Below are 17,720 nucleotides of genomic sequence, written 5' to 3' on the forward strand. Positions count from 1 at the left end.
AAAGATTACAGCTGCATGGAAATAAAATATACTTGGCTGCTGCACTAGTCCAGACTGTGTCCCACCGTAAAACATTGGGTGCTTTATGAAATGAAAAAAAACCCTGAGCTTTTGAACAGCTGAAATCCTCTAATAAGCAAGAACAGGAAAATATTTCACTTTCAAAACTATAGCATTTTGTCTTCTCAGTTCCTATGAAAAGCGGAGGAGATGTAACAGTGGTAAACATGCCCCTGTTCTGAAACATGTTCCAGGCATCAAATACAAAATGAACAAATATTTCTCAAAAACTACAAATCGCATAAACATTTGCATTTGAAATGTGGTCTTTGTCTTATTTTAAATTAAATATAGGGTTAAATTTGCACATTGTTTGAATTTTGGCTTATTTTAATTTTGCACAGCATTGCAATCTTTTTTGAAATGGGGTTTGAAATAACTGCTAATAATGTTTAATAATAGGGCATTTCAAGGGTGTAGAATTAGCAGGGTTAGAAGTGACCTGTTCCCATCAATATACAGCGATTATTGAATTGTCCCCACCAATAACCTGATTAGAAAAGTTTAAATCATGTTCTCTATTCGAGTCCTGCCTCCCTGTAACACATATGGCTAGTGTGACTGGCTGTGCCTTTCCCTGCTGTGACACTCTGTAGATACGTTTGGTTGTTAGCAGCGGCAAAACTGAAAGGAAAATTTTCCAGTCGTATGCGAGAGTCATAAGCAAGTGAGGATGGCAGCAAAAAATAAGGGGGACATAAGGAGCATGGAGCTACTTTTCAAAGAAACATGTAAGTCACTTTAAAGTCAAGTTCGCTAATGGAATGAGCTCATCATAATAATGTTAATGGCAACGCTAGGCTTGGCACATAGCATAAGGCAGACTAAAATTGTCTTTCCGGTCCCCACCAATTTGAAGAGCAAGTCTACACCCTTGGGGCATTTCCTACACAAACTAAGAGGACGTTTTGGTTTTTTTCTCTCCTTGAAAGCTTCACTTTACATCATTGGTCTCCTACTTTTTATGGTTAATTTTTTTTAAGAGCAATACAAACAAAAACCTATTCTATAACAATGTTTTCGACAGGTTGTAGATCTCTGATCATTAATGATTTGATACAACAACAGGATTTCCATCCTTTCAAAAAATGTTCCAGGTACATGCACATTTTTTGCATTTATTTTTGGAAGGGAAATAATTTTTTAAAACATCATTCAATCAGTTTATTTTATGTAAACATTGATTTCTTAAAATTAAACCAACCACACCACATGAAGGAAAACATCTAACATTTTTAGAACATTTAATCAAATATAATCACTATTAAAACCAGATTATAACTAACTATTATTACCTCCTTCCTATGGTTTCTGTCTTGTCCGATGGGTCATATTCAGTTGATTTTATAAGTTGCTATTTATAGATTTCTATTTAGACATATGTCTAGCTTGCAATGAATGGCAACATAATTATCAGCAATTATATTACATTTGCGTTGCATTACTGATGTTAACATGCTAAGTTTGATCTCTGCTGAGATTGGCCTTTTGTTCATTTTTGGCATTCACCAGCTTCTTTGAAAAAAATTCAATTCCACAGTAAATGGTACAGCAATTACTACGGGCAGATATAATACATTAAGTGAAATTAAACATCTCTCTGGTCATCACAGTCGTGCATCACACTCTTCACAACAAAATAATTCTTTTTTCTGTCCAGTTATTGGTCTGCTATTCTCCTAAGTGTAGCCATAAACAACTGCAAAGTCCTGTTACTTTTGCATTAAGCAGTCATGACCCAGGAATGACCAGAGTTGCCAGGTTCACACACCTCTCTAGTACAATATTAATGCTATTGTTTGAAGTTAACTTTAAATATTTCAGCTGTGATAGCTTAGAGGACCACTGCACTCTAAACTCTATTTTTCCTCCAATATTTAGCCCCAAAATGTTAAAGCTTTTTCACAAAGTGTTATCAATTAGAATCACTTCTAGCTTTGTGAAAACAAACACCACTGTGCTATGCAATTGACAACATAATCACATTTAATTAGCAGTTTGGTGCGCTGTTCAGAAAACGTCAGAGAAAAGTGGATCTGAATCTTATTTAAATAATAAAAAAATAATCACAGTATAAGCCATAATCAAAATATTGCTCACAATTCCATATTTTCCACAAATTATTTGACCCTAGTTGTAATTTATTATTTGTAACATCCAGGTGTTTTAGTCAGGGTTTTAGTGTTGTATCTGAAATCCACACACCTGTGTTAAATGCGTTCCCTTTGAGATTTGGGTCTTTGTGTGATCATTATTTCCATGTCGAGCTTTGAATGCTTTAAAAGCTTTTAATTTATTGTTATTATTAGCTTATTGGGTCGGCCTATGCAAGGCTTTTGCCCTTTGAACCTGAAAAACATCCCATGTAGAGATGAGTTTGTGAGATTCCAGAGAAGATATTCTCTAATCAAGGAGCAGGCAGAGTAGATTTGAACTGGACCACCGTAGCCTACAAGTGCACACAGTTCTGGTTAATCGCAGTGTGGTTTCCCATGGATCGCCTATGCTGTGATTGGACAACAGATCCATGACAGTTGTGACAGTCTCTCAGCGAAGCCAGAAAAGGGCAGGTGGGGAAACACTGTTATCACTTCATCACCAGTTTGAGTGTATTTTACGACCCATTAATGTTATATTTATCGCTTGGTGAATATTAAACTTTGGCCAAGCATTCTAAACTGCCACATTTTTATGTTGATAATTAAATAATTTTGCATAAGCTGTTATATTACTGGGCGGCACGGTGGCGCAGCAGGTAGTGTGTCGCAGTCACACAGCTCCAGGGACCTGGAGGTTGTGGGTTCGATTCCCTCTCCGGGTGACTCTCTGTGAGGAATTGGTGTGTTCTCCCTGTGTCCGCGTGGGTTTCCTCTGGGTGCTCCGGATTCCTCCCACGGTCCAAAAACACACATTGGTAGGTGGATTGGTGACTCCAAAGTGTTCGTAGGTGTGAGTGAATGTGTGTGTGTGTGTGTGTGTCTGTGTTGCCCTGTGAAGGACTGGCACCCCCTCCAGGGTGTATTCCCACCTTGCGCCCAATGATTCCAGGTAGGCTCTGGACCCACCGCGACCCTGAATTGGATAAGGGTTACAGTTAATGAATGAATGAATGTTATGTTACTTTAATAACCTGTCAGCATCTTGCACATCTACAATACTTTACCAGAACTTTATTCAATGTGTGTATATTTGTGTGTTAATTTATTGGATAACAAATTATACTTATAATTTAAAAATATAACTATATATTGAATTTAAATGTCAGGAGATAATTTATGAATTGTTATTTTGTGAAAATTCTTTGCACTGATTAGTTTTAGGGCGGCACGGTGGCGCAGCAGGAAGTGTCGCAGTCACACAGCTCCAAGGACCTGGAGGTTGTGGGTTCGATTCCCGCTCCAGGTGACTGTCTGTGAGGAGTTGGTGTGTTCTCCCTGTGTCCACGTGGGTTTCCTCCGGGTGCTTCGGTTTCCTCCCACAGTCCAAAAACACATGTTGGTAGGTGGATTGGCGACTCAAAAGTGTCCGTAGGTGTGAATGTGTGTGTGTGTGTGTGTGTCTGTGTTGCCCTGTGAAGGACTGGCGCTCCCTCCAGGGTGTGTTCCCACCTTGCGCCCAATGATTCCAGGTAGGCTCTGGACCCACCGCGACCCTGAATTGGATAAGCGGTTACGGATAATGAATGAATGATTAGTTTTAGGTTTCACTTTTCTGTGGCATTTTTGCAGTGTTAAATGATTCTTGCAGAATATGAATGCCAATTTTACCCAGTTTAACCTTTATTAAACACAACCTCATAAATGACCGCCTGAAATGATAGACAGATGTGTGTTTATTTGTCCAGATGTATTAAAATATATGGTCTGCATTTTCAGGCTCTGAGGAAAAGCCTTGTGATCTTTATTAGGCCCAATCACTAGACTGACTTGAAACTTGAAATGCCGTTTTATTTTTCTAAAGACAGCACATTTCACACAAATCTACATTTATTCGAAGAACTTTGAAAGATGTGTTAGGTGTACAAATAATATTTGAAGTGTTTTCTTGTGTAACATATAATTTTATTTGACAATTTAAATATTCTCCTGCTCTTATGTTAACTGCTGTGTAATATTTAAACTTCTGAAAATTTAACATTTTTATTTTTTTAAAATACATTTATAAACTATAAGTTAAGTAGATAATAATTGTCACTCAATTTGTTACAAAATATTTGTGTTTTAGATGATTTAAAAAATAGTAATTTTAATGTTGCAACACGGTGGCACAGCAGGTAGTGTCGCAATAACACAGGTCCAGGGGCCTGGAGGTTGAGGGTTCGATTCCCGCTCCGGGTGATTGTCTGTGAGGAGTTGGTGTGTTCTCCCTGTGTCTGCGTGGGTTTCCTCCGGGTGGCTGTCTGTGAGGAGTTGGTGTGTTCTCCCTGTGTCTGTGTGGGTTTCCTCCGGTTGGCTGTCTGTGAGGAGTGTGGTGTGTTCTCCCTGTGTCTGCGTGGGTTTCCTCCAGGTGACTGTCTGTGAGGAGTGTGGCGTGTTCTCCCTGTGTCTGCGTGGATTTCCTCCGGGTGACTGTCTGTGAGGAGTTTGTGTGTTCTCCCTGTGTCTGCGTGGGTTTCCTCCGGGTGCTCCGGTTTCGTCCCATGGTCCAAAAACACACGTTGGTAGGTGGATTGCCGACTCAAAGTGTGTGAATGTGTGTTGCCCTGTGAAGGACTGGCGCCCCCTCCAGGGTGTGTTCCTGCTTTGTTGCCCAATGATTCCAGGTAGACTCTGGACCCACCGCGACCCTGAACTGGATAAGCAGTTACAGATAATGAATGAATGAATAATTTTAATGTTAGAGATTGTGAATATAATATATATATAGATTTTGCTCATGGGACTTTGTAGCTGATAGCAGTTCAGCAAAACTAGGCTTGTCTCTCTGCCCCTCCTTTGAAAACTCATATATAATTTCAGCCGCTTTTCATTTGGCTGACACACCATGTCCACCTTTTAAATTTATGCTTTCATAAATTGGACTGGAGTGTATTATGAACACATCTAGTGGGATATAATATGAATATTATATATATAGGTCTAAAGTGTAAAGGTTGGATTTGATTGCGACCTGTCTGTTATGAAAGATACACATGTTTTAAGCCAGTCTTGAAATTTCTAGCTATAATTAGTTCTGCAAGATGTATTTCCCTGAGGAATTAATTGGAGATGTCTGATTGCATGCACTGTGCAAAGGAAGAAGGCAGTAGATCAAGCTTCACAAAGCACATTGTTGATTTGCTAAGGCTTATTGGAGGCTGCTTATACAGGTAGCTAAGGGTGAGTTTAAGTATGTGTGTTTTAAAGCATGTGAAAGTGTATATGACACACATGATTCATCCTGGCACCCGAAGCACTTAAATAATCCTTTGGATGTCTTTTATGGATGTCTGTGACCAGCCAAAAACTCACTACCTGCAAGTGTTTGTAGTGTAATGCTGGAAAAATCTCATATATTCAGTCTTGCTGTAGTAGAGACTGCACAGCTTGCGTTCTCTGCACTGGTCCATTGTATGAATGGTCTTTTGCCATTTCATTTGAGGCTCTGTGTGGTTCAAGGCGGTTTGTGTTAACAGTAGCACCTGTACAGAGGCAAAGCTGAGACCCACAGGAGGACAGAGGAAGACGCTCAGAGCTTTTGCTTCACACGCAGAGAAAATGACAGCATTATTTTAATAGGCTCTGTCAAAAGCAATTTACTCTAATGATTCACCTTGTGAAAATAAATGGCAGAAATGCATCTGTGTGAGCTGCACAAGCTTGCCATCCCCAACGGTAATGAGCAGAGTTAAACAAGGACTGTGACAAGGGAGTTTGAGTGTTTTGTGTCAAGCTTTTGATGTGTGCTTCACTCATTTCATATTCTTAATAATGCACAATGAGTTCAGAGAGACAATGATCTCAATATTTATGTTTTCATATTAAAGCAGATTATGCAATATGCATATACTTATGTACTGTTGAAGAGTAGTCTTGGGACACATCTGTTATCCTTTGTTTTTATTTATATATTTATTTATTTATTTATTCATTTTCTAAGAAATATAATATTTTTGAGTGCTGTCGCGAACAAAGCCTGTGTCAGAATTTGTGTTGCTTGAGCAGAGGCCAAAAATTTACATATGAATTTTAGTCTAAAAATTTCAAATGAATCCAAAGACAACAACAAAGGAACTGGTGAAGGAGCTGAAGGGGACAGGTTTCAAAGTGTATGAGTGCTGTGACAAAAAAAAAAAAAAAAGCCCCCGCTCTCATAAGCCATAGTGAGGTTTGCACATGATCATCAGTTTAAACATTTTTTCATTTGTAAAAGTATTCTCTGGTCAGATGAAACAAAAACTGAGCTGTTTGAACATGATGATCAGCACTATGTATTGAGGAAAAAAGGGTTATGATTTTAATCTAAAGATCACCATCATAACTGTGAAACATGAGAATGGCATCATCATACTGTGGGGCTGTTTCACTAGTTAAACAGAGACTGGTGCACATCAGAAAGTAGAGGGCGTGATGATGATGAAGAATTATTTAAAAATACTGAAGCAACACCTCAGGGCATCAACCAAAAAAAAGCTGAAGCTTGGTCATGACTGGGTCTTCCAGCAGGAGAATGATTCTTCTGTGATAACAAAGTGGATTTAGGACAACAAGGCCAATTAATATTATTCATTCATTAATTATCTGTAACCCTTATCCAGTTCAGGGTCGCAGTGGGTCCAGAGTCTACCTGGAATCATTGGGCGCAAGGCGGGAATACACCCTGGAGGGGGCGCCAGTCCTTCATAGGGCAACACAGACACACACCCATACATTCACTCAAACCTACGGACACTTTTGAGTCACCAATCCACTTACCAGTGTGTGTTTTTGGACTGTGGGGGGAAACCGGAGCACCCAGAGGAAACCCACGCGGACACAGGGAGAACACACCACACTCCTCACAGACAGTCACCCGGAGGAAACCCACGCAGACACAGGGAGAACATACCACACTCCTCACAGACATTCACCCGGAGCGGGACTCGAACCCACAACCTCCAGGTCCCTGGCCTGTCACCATTAAAAAAAACCATTAAAAAAAATAGTCCTGGCCTGTAGCCTGTAGCCAGTTTGAGGCTACACAGTAAATATTAGGCTAAAGGGTAAGAGTATGTTTGAACTGACTGAATTACAGCAGTTCTGGAGGAATGGGCTAAAATCCCAGACAGTATTGTAAAAATATTGATAAATGTCAGTCTCGGCCAAATTAACAAACTTTATGTAAATTTTTGATCCCCTGAAAATCTAAAATACAAATAAAACCAGAAATAAATTGATCTCTAGTCTGTTTATTGAAATTACTTCATCACTCAAGTACCTATCCTTATTAAGACTCCCACACTAAATATAGGGAGGCACGGTGGTGCAGCAGGTAGTGTCGCAGTCACACAGCTCCAGGGACCTGGAGGTTGTGGGTTCGATTCCCGCTCCGGGTGACTGTCTGTGAGGAGTTGGTGTGTTCTCCCGTAGAACTGGCGCCCCCTCCAGGGTGTATTCCTGCCTTGCGCCCAATGATTCCAGGTAGGCTCTGGACCCACCGTGACCCTGAACTGGATAAGGGTTACAGATAATGGATGGATGGACACTAAATATATGAACCCTAGTTTGAACATCTTTACCTTAGTTGATTGTCAATTTTGGTTCAAGTGAATTTTAAAACAAATATTAGAAGATTCATTGCAAAAATAAAAATTTTTTTTTTCATTTTCATTAGACGTGTCTTACATCAGTGTGTTTCACACACATGCAAAGATCATAAGGATCACACAACCCACGATTTCTACATTACTGTCTTTGCTTTTGAACCTTTCATAGTTTTTAAACTGTGAATATGACAGACTTCCTGTAAAGCCATTATCAATGCTCTGAAGGATAATACTTTAAATAATTTAAATATTGAGTTGCATTCGCCTGTCAAAATATTCTGTAAAGTTGTAGCAGAATTCCTTTAAAGAAAAACTGCATATTCAAGCACTTCATATTTGGATATATTCAGACTGTCACATAGTTTTCACTTTTTTTCATTAATATGAGAAAGCCTGAATAACAACTCAAATGCAGGTAAATATATCTTTCTCTTTTCTACTCTGTAACTATGACTAACTCTTCACATATGACATATTAATGAGAGCACTTTAAAATAATGAAGTCTCTAGCATTTGTGTGGCAAGTGTTATTACCACAGATGGTGCTGTCCTTATTGTGTAAATAGGTAATGGCCGTTCAGCATATTGCAAAATTTCTTTAGCATCAGTAACCATTCAGCGTGACTGAGTGATCACAGTGATTATGTTGGCTGCAAACACAGATTGTCCTACAAACCGGAAAGTGCAAATGTCATGTTGATGTAGCAATTCAGTATCATTAAACATAACATTACACAACATCTACTCGATGCTCTTGTGCTTGTGCGGTCTGTTCTACTCCTGTACTGTGCCTGTGAAAGGAGGGAAAGAGTTAGATTAAATCAGTTGAACTCATTGAATTTCCTTCTAGCAATTCAATTTTAAATCTCAGAAGTGATTCAATTGTGAATTTAAAATCCTTCTAGCAATTCACTTGTAAATCTCTGAAGTTAATTCATCATACTCTGCTCTAACTGTCCTTACACTGAATATTGCTTCAGTGCAAGAACTTCACCGTTTGAATATTACATTTTGAATTAGCATATGATTCAGTGACACTGCCAACATTATAAATGATTTTCAGTAAAACTGAGGAAAGGAATAGCTTTAAACCGCAAAGGGGTGCGGGTATTTGTCATAATTTTGTGACAGCTCCTGTTGTTAAACTCATCATCTCCTCCATTTGCAGCTGAAAGAAATAACATATACTTTTCTCGTGGGCCAAACTTAGGTGCCTCAAAGGTACTTAAAAGTTAAAGTACATAAAACTTTCTTTACCTTTATGATATTGTGAAATAATAGATTATATAAATCTGTTGTTTTTTTTAAAGAGGCCCCTTTTATACTAGTGGGTATTCTAGGCAGATATTTACATGCAAATATTCTAATATTCTATAGCATTCCCCACTGAAGCCCCTTTTCTGCTGCACACACAGTTTGTGCTATTAATGGTAATGCTGTTAATTTCCAGTGTGATGAAAAATATAAAATAAGCATCTCTGTTGGGTTCCCTCTATTCCCAACATAGTCAATCATGATTAATATCTACAGTTTATTTCTTGTGTAGATTTCCATCGAAGCTACCGGGCTAATACATTCATTCATTATCTGTAAGCGCTTATCCTGTTCAGGGTCACGGTGGGTCAAGGGCCTACCTGGAATCATTGGGCGCAAGGCGGGAATACACGCTGGAGGGGGCGCCAGTCCTTCACAGGGCAACACACACACACACACACACACACTTTTGAGTCGCCAATCCACCTACCAACGTGTGTTTTTGGACTGTGGGAGGAAACCGGAGCACCCGGAGGAAACCCACGCAGACACAGGGAGAACACACCACACTCCTCACAGACAGTCACCCGGAGGAAACCCACGCAGACACAGGGAGAACACACCACACTCCTCACAGACAGTCACCCGGAGGAAACCCACGCAGACACAGAGAGAACACACCACACTCTTCACAGACAGTCACCCGGAGCAGGAATCGAACCCACAACCTCCCTGGAGCTGTGTGACTGCGACACTACCTGCTGTGCTGGGCACTTAAAGAAAATCTGTCTAGTCTAGATAAGCTGGACTAATATATTGATGTATTTCTGCTTAATACTTAGGCAATAAAAGGCCTTGCTACTATGAATGTGAAACTGAAAACAAAACCTTTTAAACACACAAAACCAAACAAAGCACAAACAATCCTGCACTTATTTATTTATATAAAACCTTTTTGCCCCTTTTCACCCTGTTCTTTAATGCTGAGGAACCCTCACAGGATCACCACAGAACAGGTGTGATTTGGGTAGTGGATCATTCTCAAAGTCAAAGAGAGTTTACTGTCACAGTAAGGAAACAGGCTTCTGTGTACAATGAAATTCTTTTTATTGTTTTGCTCCTCACCAAGAATGCCGAATAGAAAAAGAAAAATACAATGAAGCAAGAAATAATTATATAAGTAAATAGCTAATATAAAGTGCAGTAATTCAATTATAGATGTATACATAACTGAACATGTGCTACAGTAAAGTGACAGTCACATGTAAACATGTAAACACTAAAGTGCAGGCTTATTTCTGTGGTAGGTTCAGGAGTCTGATGGCAGTGGGGAAGAAAGAGTTCTTTAACTTGGTGGTCTTGCATTTGACACGTTTTTTCCAGGACTCAGTGCTGCAGTGACACTTATGTGGTGGTGGTGTGTTAGTGTGTGTTGTGCTGGTGTAGAGTGGATCAGACACAGCAGTGCTGCTTGAGTTTTTAAAGCCCTCAGTGCCCGTGCTGGACTGAGAATAGTCCACCAACCAAAAATTTACAGCCAACAGCGTCCAGTGTGCATTGATGACAGTCTAGGGGATGACAGATAAGCTGCTCTGTCTGAGCTTATGCCTGCACAGTGGACCAATGAGGTAGGTGTGTTTAACAGAGTGGACAATGAGTGGACACTGTTTAAAAACTCAGAACTATTTGGCGTCTGATAACACCACCATCATACGTGCTCTGTGGTGGTCCTATGAGAAGAACAGGGTGGAGGGGGCACACAAAGTAGGAAGATACTACGGACTGTAATTGTAAAACTACAAAGTGCTGCTGTGTGGTCAGTGGAGCTGAGAGAACAAACAGTGAGTGTAGAAACAAGGAGGTGGTCATTATGCTATGGCTTATTGGCTTATACATACAACAACATTAGAAAATTACAACGACACTCTAAATTCTTACTGATCCGTGGGGACGTTACAATATTGGTACCTGAGTTTCTCTTTGATTTATTTAGAACACTTTCCAGTCTTTTATATAGAATGAGGCCTGCTTTTGTTTTACCAGGTTTTACCAGATTCTCTGGCTTTTTTTTTTTTGCATATACAAGTATTTAACAAATACACAACCTACTGCTGTCAACAGAGACAACCTAACATTACTCTCTCAATCTCCCTCCCTCACTCAGTCCATCACACACATTCTCATTGTCTGACCTGCTGCTCTGATAATCCACAGAGATTTAGACTCTGTTTCCCTACAGTTGGTTCGACACCTTTCCAGCTCTGAAAGACATGTGGGTGTCAGGAGTCTGCTTCAGTGGAGCTGCTTCTGAGACTCTGGTTAAGCCTTGTCTTGAGTTGAAAGAGTCATGGAGTGAAGAAAAATCTCTACTTGCACTCCTTCTTCTCTAAGGAGCAGTGTTTGCACAGTTGGATAGTTAAAAAAAAATTAAACACACTGACCAATATATTATGAGCATCACTTTTTTGGTCTTTGTCAAAATTGTCCAGATTCGAATGCTCACTCATTTTTCTTGCTTCAAAAATATCAACTTCAAGGACTGACTGTGCAGTTGCTGCTTAATAAATCTCACCACTTGACAGGTGCCAATTTTATATATATATATATATATATATATATATATATATATATATATATATATATATAATGTGTATATATATATATATATATATATATATATATATATATATATATTAATGTATATCTCAAACAGCATCAATTTCTTTCTACTATATTTCAATCAACTCGAGTCTTTAAGCCTGAGGATTTTGTAAGGCATGACATTTCCTTAAGCTTCTTTTAGCTGGATTGTTCATTAGCGATAGGTGCTACAAACAAAGCATGTTTCTCCTTTACTTGGTCTACAGTTGTCTCTACTAATACCATACAATTGTTAATGAATGTTCTGTAAAGCTTTTGAATGGGATGAGCTTTACTGTACCGCACAGTGCAATCCAACAGAACATTGTCTTTTTCTTTTAGAAAACAATACAGAGACATAAAGCTGCTGAATGACATTCAAAACTGTAACTGCTGCTGTTTTTCCTTTTGGGTTCTTTAAATTAGGACTTGGGAAACTGTCTACATGCCATCCCCGAGAGGTGTGTGTGTGTGTGTGTGTGTGTGGGAGTGTGATTGTTAATAGAACTAGTGACAGCTTGGGTTTCAAAAGACACAAAAGGAGAAAGAGAGAAAAGGAGAAACTTGCAACATTCCACTGGACTTGTGCTTTTCTATATACAGTGCAGTATTAACTTGTACATTGCTAGTTTCATATCGTTACAGATGTTTAATGCTTTACACGGCAGTGCTTAAGCTCAAAAGTCAAAGCCTAATGTTCTTTTAAGAGACACTGTAGATTAGAGCAGATTAGTGTGAAATAGGTTTTAATGTTTTCACATTTAAATGGAATGAAATTGATTTAAATATATTCAAATCTTAAAGCGGTCTTTCAGTCTAGTCTGCCTTACCAGATGAACCAGAACGTGTTCTTTTTCTGCAGAGAAAAATAGAATTCTTGAAGGCCATAAATTACTGCTGCCACGTCTTCATTTGTCAGCATCCAGGGAGATATAGCAGTAAACAAGATGGTGTTACCTTAAACTCTGCGATTCTTCTTCTACTGAAAAGGACTGCGCAAAAAGTATGACCTTAATTTGCTCAGATTCAATTATCATACCACTGGAATGGTATTATCAAGTGATTATCCCCCAGAAGGGCTCATTGAGGAGTCGAGAAAACCCTTAATTCTGCTGTGCATGTGGCATACATTTACAAAAATCAGGGAGAAGTGTTAATAAATCAGTTTGATTTTACCGTGTCCTTGAACACTGGAGCTGTGATGATATCCTACTTGTCTTTCAGAAAAGACCTGTCAAAGGCCTAGCTAATGTATGCAAATGAAAGTGGGAAATGCATAGGCAACTCTGCCTCGTGTTCCTCTGTTCCAATGCACCTTGACGATCATTCATATTAGATAACAAATATTTCAAATGCCATTCAATTTATTACCATCACAAATGCATGCTCTAATCCTCTCTCTTCTGGTAGAAGTACATCAAAGACAGCCTGATGTTAATGTGATGGCTTGATCTGAGATCAGATGCGATTATATGCTCCCCGTCAGTGCCACCGTCTTTGCTTTTGGTGCAAGGTCAGCTGGTGCCATATTCTTCCAGATGGACATCTGAACTTGTGGAAGTAGTTGAGCATAATCTTTTTTTTTTTTTTTGTCGTTCTGTGATGCTGTGCCCAACAGTCAAACATGGAGGAGAAACGATTAGTCTGCAGCAGAGCTCCAGCCAGTGGACGGATTAACAGCCAGAGAACCGTGTGTGCACGCATCTGCAGGGGTCGTGGAGAAATGACAGACACTGACTTTGAAACGTCCAGATGCTCAGCCATAAGACAGCTCCGTGATACCCCTCTCGCTTAGCTCTCAAACTGACCCCACGGGGTCAGCCGTCTTCTCAATGGCCAACTGTCATTTTAATGAAGCAGTGTTCATCTGCTTGTCTATCACACACATACGCACTTACTTTCTGTCTCGCTGACCAGCTTGTACAGGCAGATATATGAACACTCGTGCAACCCCTGATGGACTCAGACAGCCTCGTGAACACACACACACACACGTTCTGTTTAATTGTGTGTTGAATGAAAAGTGCTAGTTTGAGGTGGATTTGTGCTATTTAAATTGGGCCAATATTGTCCGTTTGACTTGGCATTAAATCGTTTCCCTCTCTATATTCCTGCCTCACATTCTTTATTTCTCTTGCGTACTTTCCTCTCCATTAGTCAGTTTTAAATTAGGCTAGAACAGCTATCGGCGCTAAAGTTGATATACTGCATGGTGCATTCGACTTTGACTATATTAAAATGCATTAATAGCATTGTAGTGATCTACACGATAAAGCTTTGGTTCTCCATTCATTTTCAAGGACTTAGGGAACGCCTAGCTGCCATATCTTTCCCGTTTTATGTGTCTGCACTCTGACAGAATGCGTGTTTCATTATCACTCATTCTCAATCTTTTTCTGTGCAGCATGTATTCTGTTCTGATAATATATGGTATGACACCATTTTCTAAAAGCAGGCATATTGCACTAAAAGGAATATCGTATCACACAGTGATGTATAACCTTCTCTCATGCACTTACTCCATGTGACTGAAAGCACTCAAAGGAGAGATGCACTGATATGGAATATCTTTGTCATCTTTACCAGTACATACCAATACATTTTGTTTGTAAATAGTTTTTAAAAATGTCATATTATAATCTGTAAATGAACAGCAGTGAACGCCAAGCGAGTTAAAATGCTAATAATGGCTTATTGATTATTATACTCAATAACCCTAACCCTATATCAGACATAGCAGTCATTGTGTGTTAAATTATTCTATGTACATGTTTTGGATTATTAACCAGACCTTTTTGGGCGGTACAGTGGTGCAGCAGGTTAGTGTCGCATTCACACAGCTCCAGGGGCCTGGAGGGTTCGATTCCCGCTCCGGGTGACTGTCTGTGAGGAGTGTGGTGTGTTCTCCCTGTGTCTTCGTGGGTCTCCTCTGGGTGACTGTCTGTGAGGAGTGTGGTGTGTTCTCCCTGTGTCTTCGTGGGTCTCCTCTGGGTGACTGTCTGTGAGGAGTGTGGTGTGTTCTCCCTGTGTCTGCGTGGGTTTCCTCCGGGTGACTGTCTGTGAGGAGTGTGGTGTGTTCTCCCTGTGTCTGCGTGGGTTTCCTCCGGGTGACTGTCTGTGAGGAGTGTGGTGTGTTCTCCCTGTGTCTGCGTGGGTTTCCTCCGGGTGACTGTCTGTGAGGAGTGTGGTATATTCTCCCTGTGTCCGCGTGGGAACTGGATAAGGGTTACAGATAATGAATGAATGAATGAAGCAGACCTTTTCAGTATCAGGGGAATATTGTATAAAACAAAACCTTTTTAAAAAATTTTATTACAAGTGTGTTTCAACAACAGCAAAATATGTTCTCTGCATTTGTTTTGTTTATATTTTGCCATATTTACAGCTTTCATCGTAATTGGAACTTGAAACTTTTTATTTAACTTTTTTATCTTGTTAAGGAAGGGCCATTTTTCCACGAGTCTAAATGTGTCTTTAGGAGTTTTAACTGTGAGTGTTCCAGGACGTCTCGAACACATTCTGTCCATTTTAAGGTCCTCACTCTGGAGTGGGCATTGTTTTATAAACATTAACTGTTTTATAATCTTTTTATGATCTATTTTAATGGACATTTTCCATTGGAAACAGCGTCCAGTCTGCAATTCAAAAGGAGTAAAGCCAGTTTGGTTATTCACAGAACTTCGTATTGCCATCAGTGCGAAAGGTAATGTATCCACCCAGTTTAATTTAGTCTGTGCACAGATTTTTTCCAATTTGTTTATCACACTCAGATTCATTCTCTCTGCCTTGCCCTGTGACTGAGGGCGGTGTGCCGCTCCAAACGCATGCTTGAGCCCTAGCATTTGTTCTACCTGATTCGGGTCTTGCGCTTTAAAATGTGTACCGTTACCGGATCTCACCCTCCTAGGGAATCCGTGTCATGGAATGTAATGGTTCACCAGAAACTTAATGACAGAGGCACTATCCTCTTTTAGTCGTCGTAGTAGAAGAATAGACAGATTTTTTTGAAGCAGACTATATCATTAGTGAAGTCAATGAGTTTAATGATAATGTGCAATTATTTGTCATTGTACAATGTACAATGAAATGTGAACACACACACACACACAGCGTTTAGAGAGTGTTTGGGGGTTCAGTGCCTTGCTCAAGGGCACTTCAGCCATGGATGTTCCTGCCGGTTCTGGGGATCAAACCGATAACCTTCAGGTACCAAGCCTGGTCCTTTGTGGAGGTCAGAGCCATTATGCACTGTTGTACTCCAGATGCTGGGTCCTCTTGACTTGCTCTCTTGAGAAATAGCAACAGGACAGCTCCTTGCAAGGGCACAGCCTTATAGGGCCCATTTTAAACCGTAAGGACCATACCTTTTTAAGTAATATACTTCCTAACGCCTGTGATCTGAAGCTATGAGATAGAACCGTATCAGATTGATTGCAGCCTGCTGTGCACAAGATCTTCTTTCTTAAGCACACGCGCACATGCTCATCCTTTTTTATGGGACGCTGGAGGAGGACTGCCTCCCACATGAGGATTGAACTGAAGTTTGCTGTGTTTAATGGCTTTGAACAGTCCGCTCTCACTGTGCTTCTCTGATTCTCTTTCTGTCCCTTTCACTGTCAGAGCATTTGCATGGCTCAGATTGGGCTGCTCTAATTGCAGCATGTAGCAGCTTTAGATATGAACTGGCCTCAGACATCTGGGCTATGAAAGGTCAGCTGCTCCACAGCAAACAGCAGCCTGTCGCCTGGATGCTGGAACCATGCAGGAAAACAGGGGGTTGAGGCCACTGACTCAGTCATGCTCAGGTGACGCTGTCTATGAGGCGACCATTCTTAAAATATATAAACCCAGCAGAAAGATAAAAAAAAAAAAAATCAGAGAGCAATCCTATTAATGCTTAATAATCCCGACGAAGGAGTGACTTCACAGCTGCCTGTCTCGCTTTTATGGCAAGGGTGCTGCACAAGGGGCCCTTTATGCCTGTTTTTGCTCAACTGAAGCATTTTAATGAAGCCAGCTAGTCCCTGAGCTCTTCTTACTGCTCACTGCAGGCCAACACACACATTCTTTCTCTAACTACCTGTCATATTTAACTTAACTGGGTACATATTTGCAATGTGTCTGCAGGACTACAGGAGCATATTGGCAGAAGTCAGGTAATGTGGCCGAAATTCATTTCTAACCTGCCATGACAGAGCTAGAGTGAGTAATAAGAGAGAAAAAAAAGATGGGGACAGACTGAACAAGAGTCAGAGAAGATAGAGAAAGTGAATGGAGAGGCAGCTGCAGACAGCAGAAGGACATAAAGAGAGACCGAACGAAATGAAAGAAATGGGGAAGAGAATGTGTAAAAGAGTGAGCTGCAGAGGAAAGGAAATGGAGAGAGTGAGAGGGGAGTGAGAGACGAGAGGAAGACAGGGTTGTGGAGTCTCATCTGATCAAGCCAATGAAGGAAGTGAAGAGGATCAAAGCAGCTGTTGCTTGCTCTGAGATGCCCTGAGCTTCTGTGCTATAACCCACAGCCCCTGTCACGAAAGCCCAGCATCGCTCTGTACCTGCGTAGAGCTCTGCATCCGGTAATCACACACCACCCCTAGTGCTTACAGGTCACTCCTTCACCTGTCATTTTCTGTGGACTGTTTTCAAATAGATCCACATTTTTATATTTAGATTGAAGATAATTGCTGTAACTAGAACTTTGTAAATGCCTGAAACCATGTAGATAAGACTTGATTACCTTGAGAATAATTATTCTAAATTAAACTTCTGTCGGTGTAGACGAGGATAGGCTTGACCAGATTTAAATGAAGATCAGGGCTGTATATAAGCATTTTGAAAATATAGCACTGCTGCTAGGAAAGCTGCCCATATTGTGGGACATGTTAGCTTCGAAAAATTCTTAAATAGTGGATTATTTTGTCATTTTAATGATTAAAAAAAACAAAAACAAAACAAAAATACCTGAAGCACCTTGTGGATTTGTATTTATTTTCTTCACAACAATTTATAACAATTACAATTATGCATCATTAAGAAAGAAACC

General features: G+C 40.1%; 1 protein-coding gene across 5 annotated transcripts in view; it reads left to right on the plus strand.

Moving 5' to 3' along the window:
* The window catches only part of b3galt1b (UDP-Gal:betaGlcNAc beta 1,3-galactosyltransferase, polypeptide 1b), a 111,378-nt gene that overhangs the window by 16,890 nt on the left and 76,768 nt on the right, over nt 1–17,720 (plus strand). The gene's annotated exons all lie outside the window — the stretch shown is intronic.

Source organism: Hoplias malabaricus, chromosome 12, assembly GCF_029633855.1.
Source record: "Hoplias malabaricus isolate fHopMal1 chromosome 12, fHopMal1.hap1, whole genome shotgun sequence".
In the NCBI taxonomy this organism is placed as follows: Eukaryota; Metazoa; Chordata; class Actinopteri; order Characiformes; family Erythrinidae; genus Hoplias; species Hoplias malabaricus.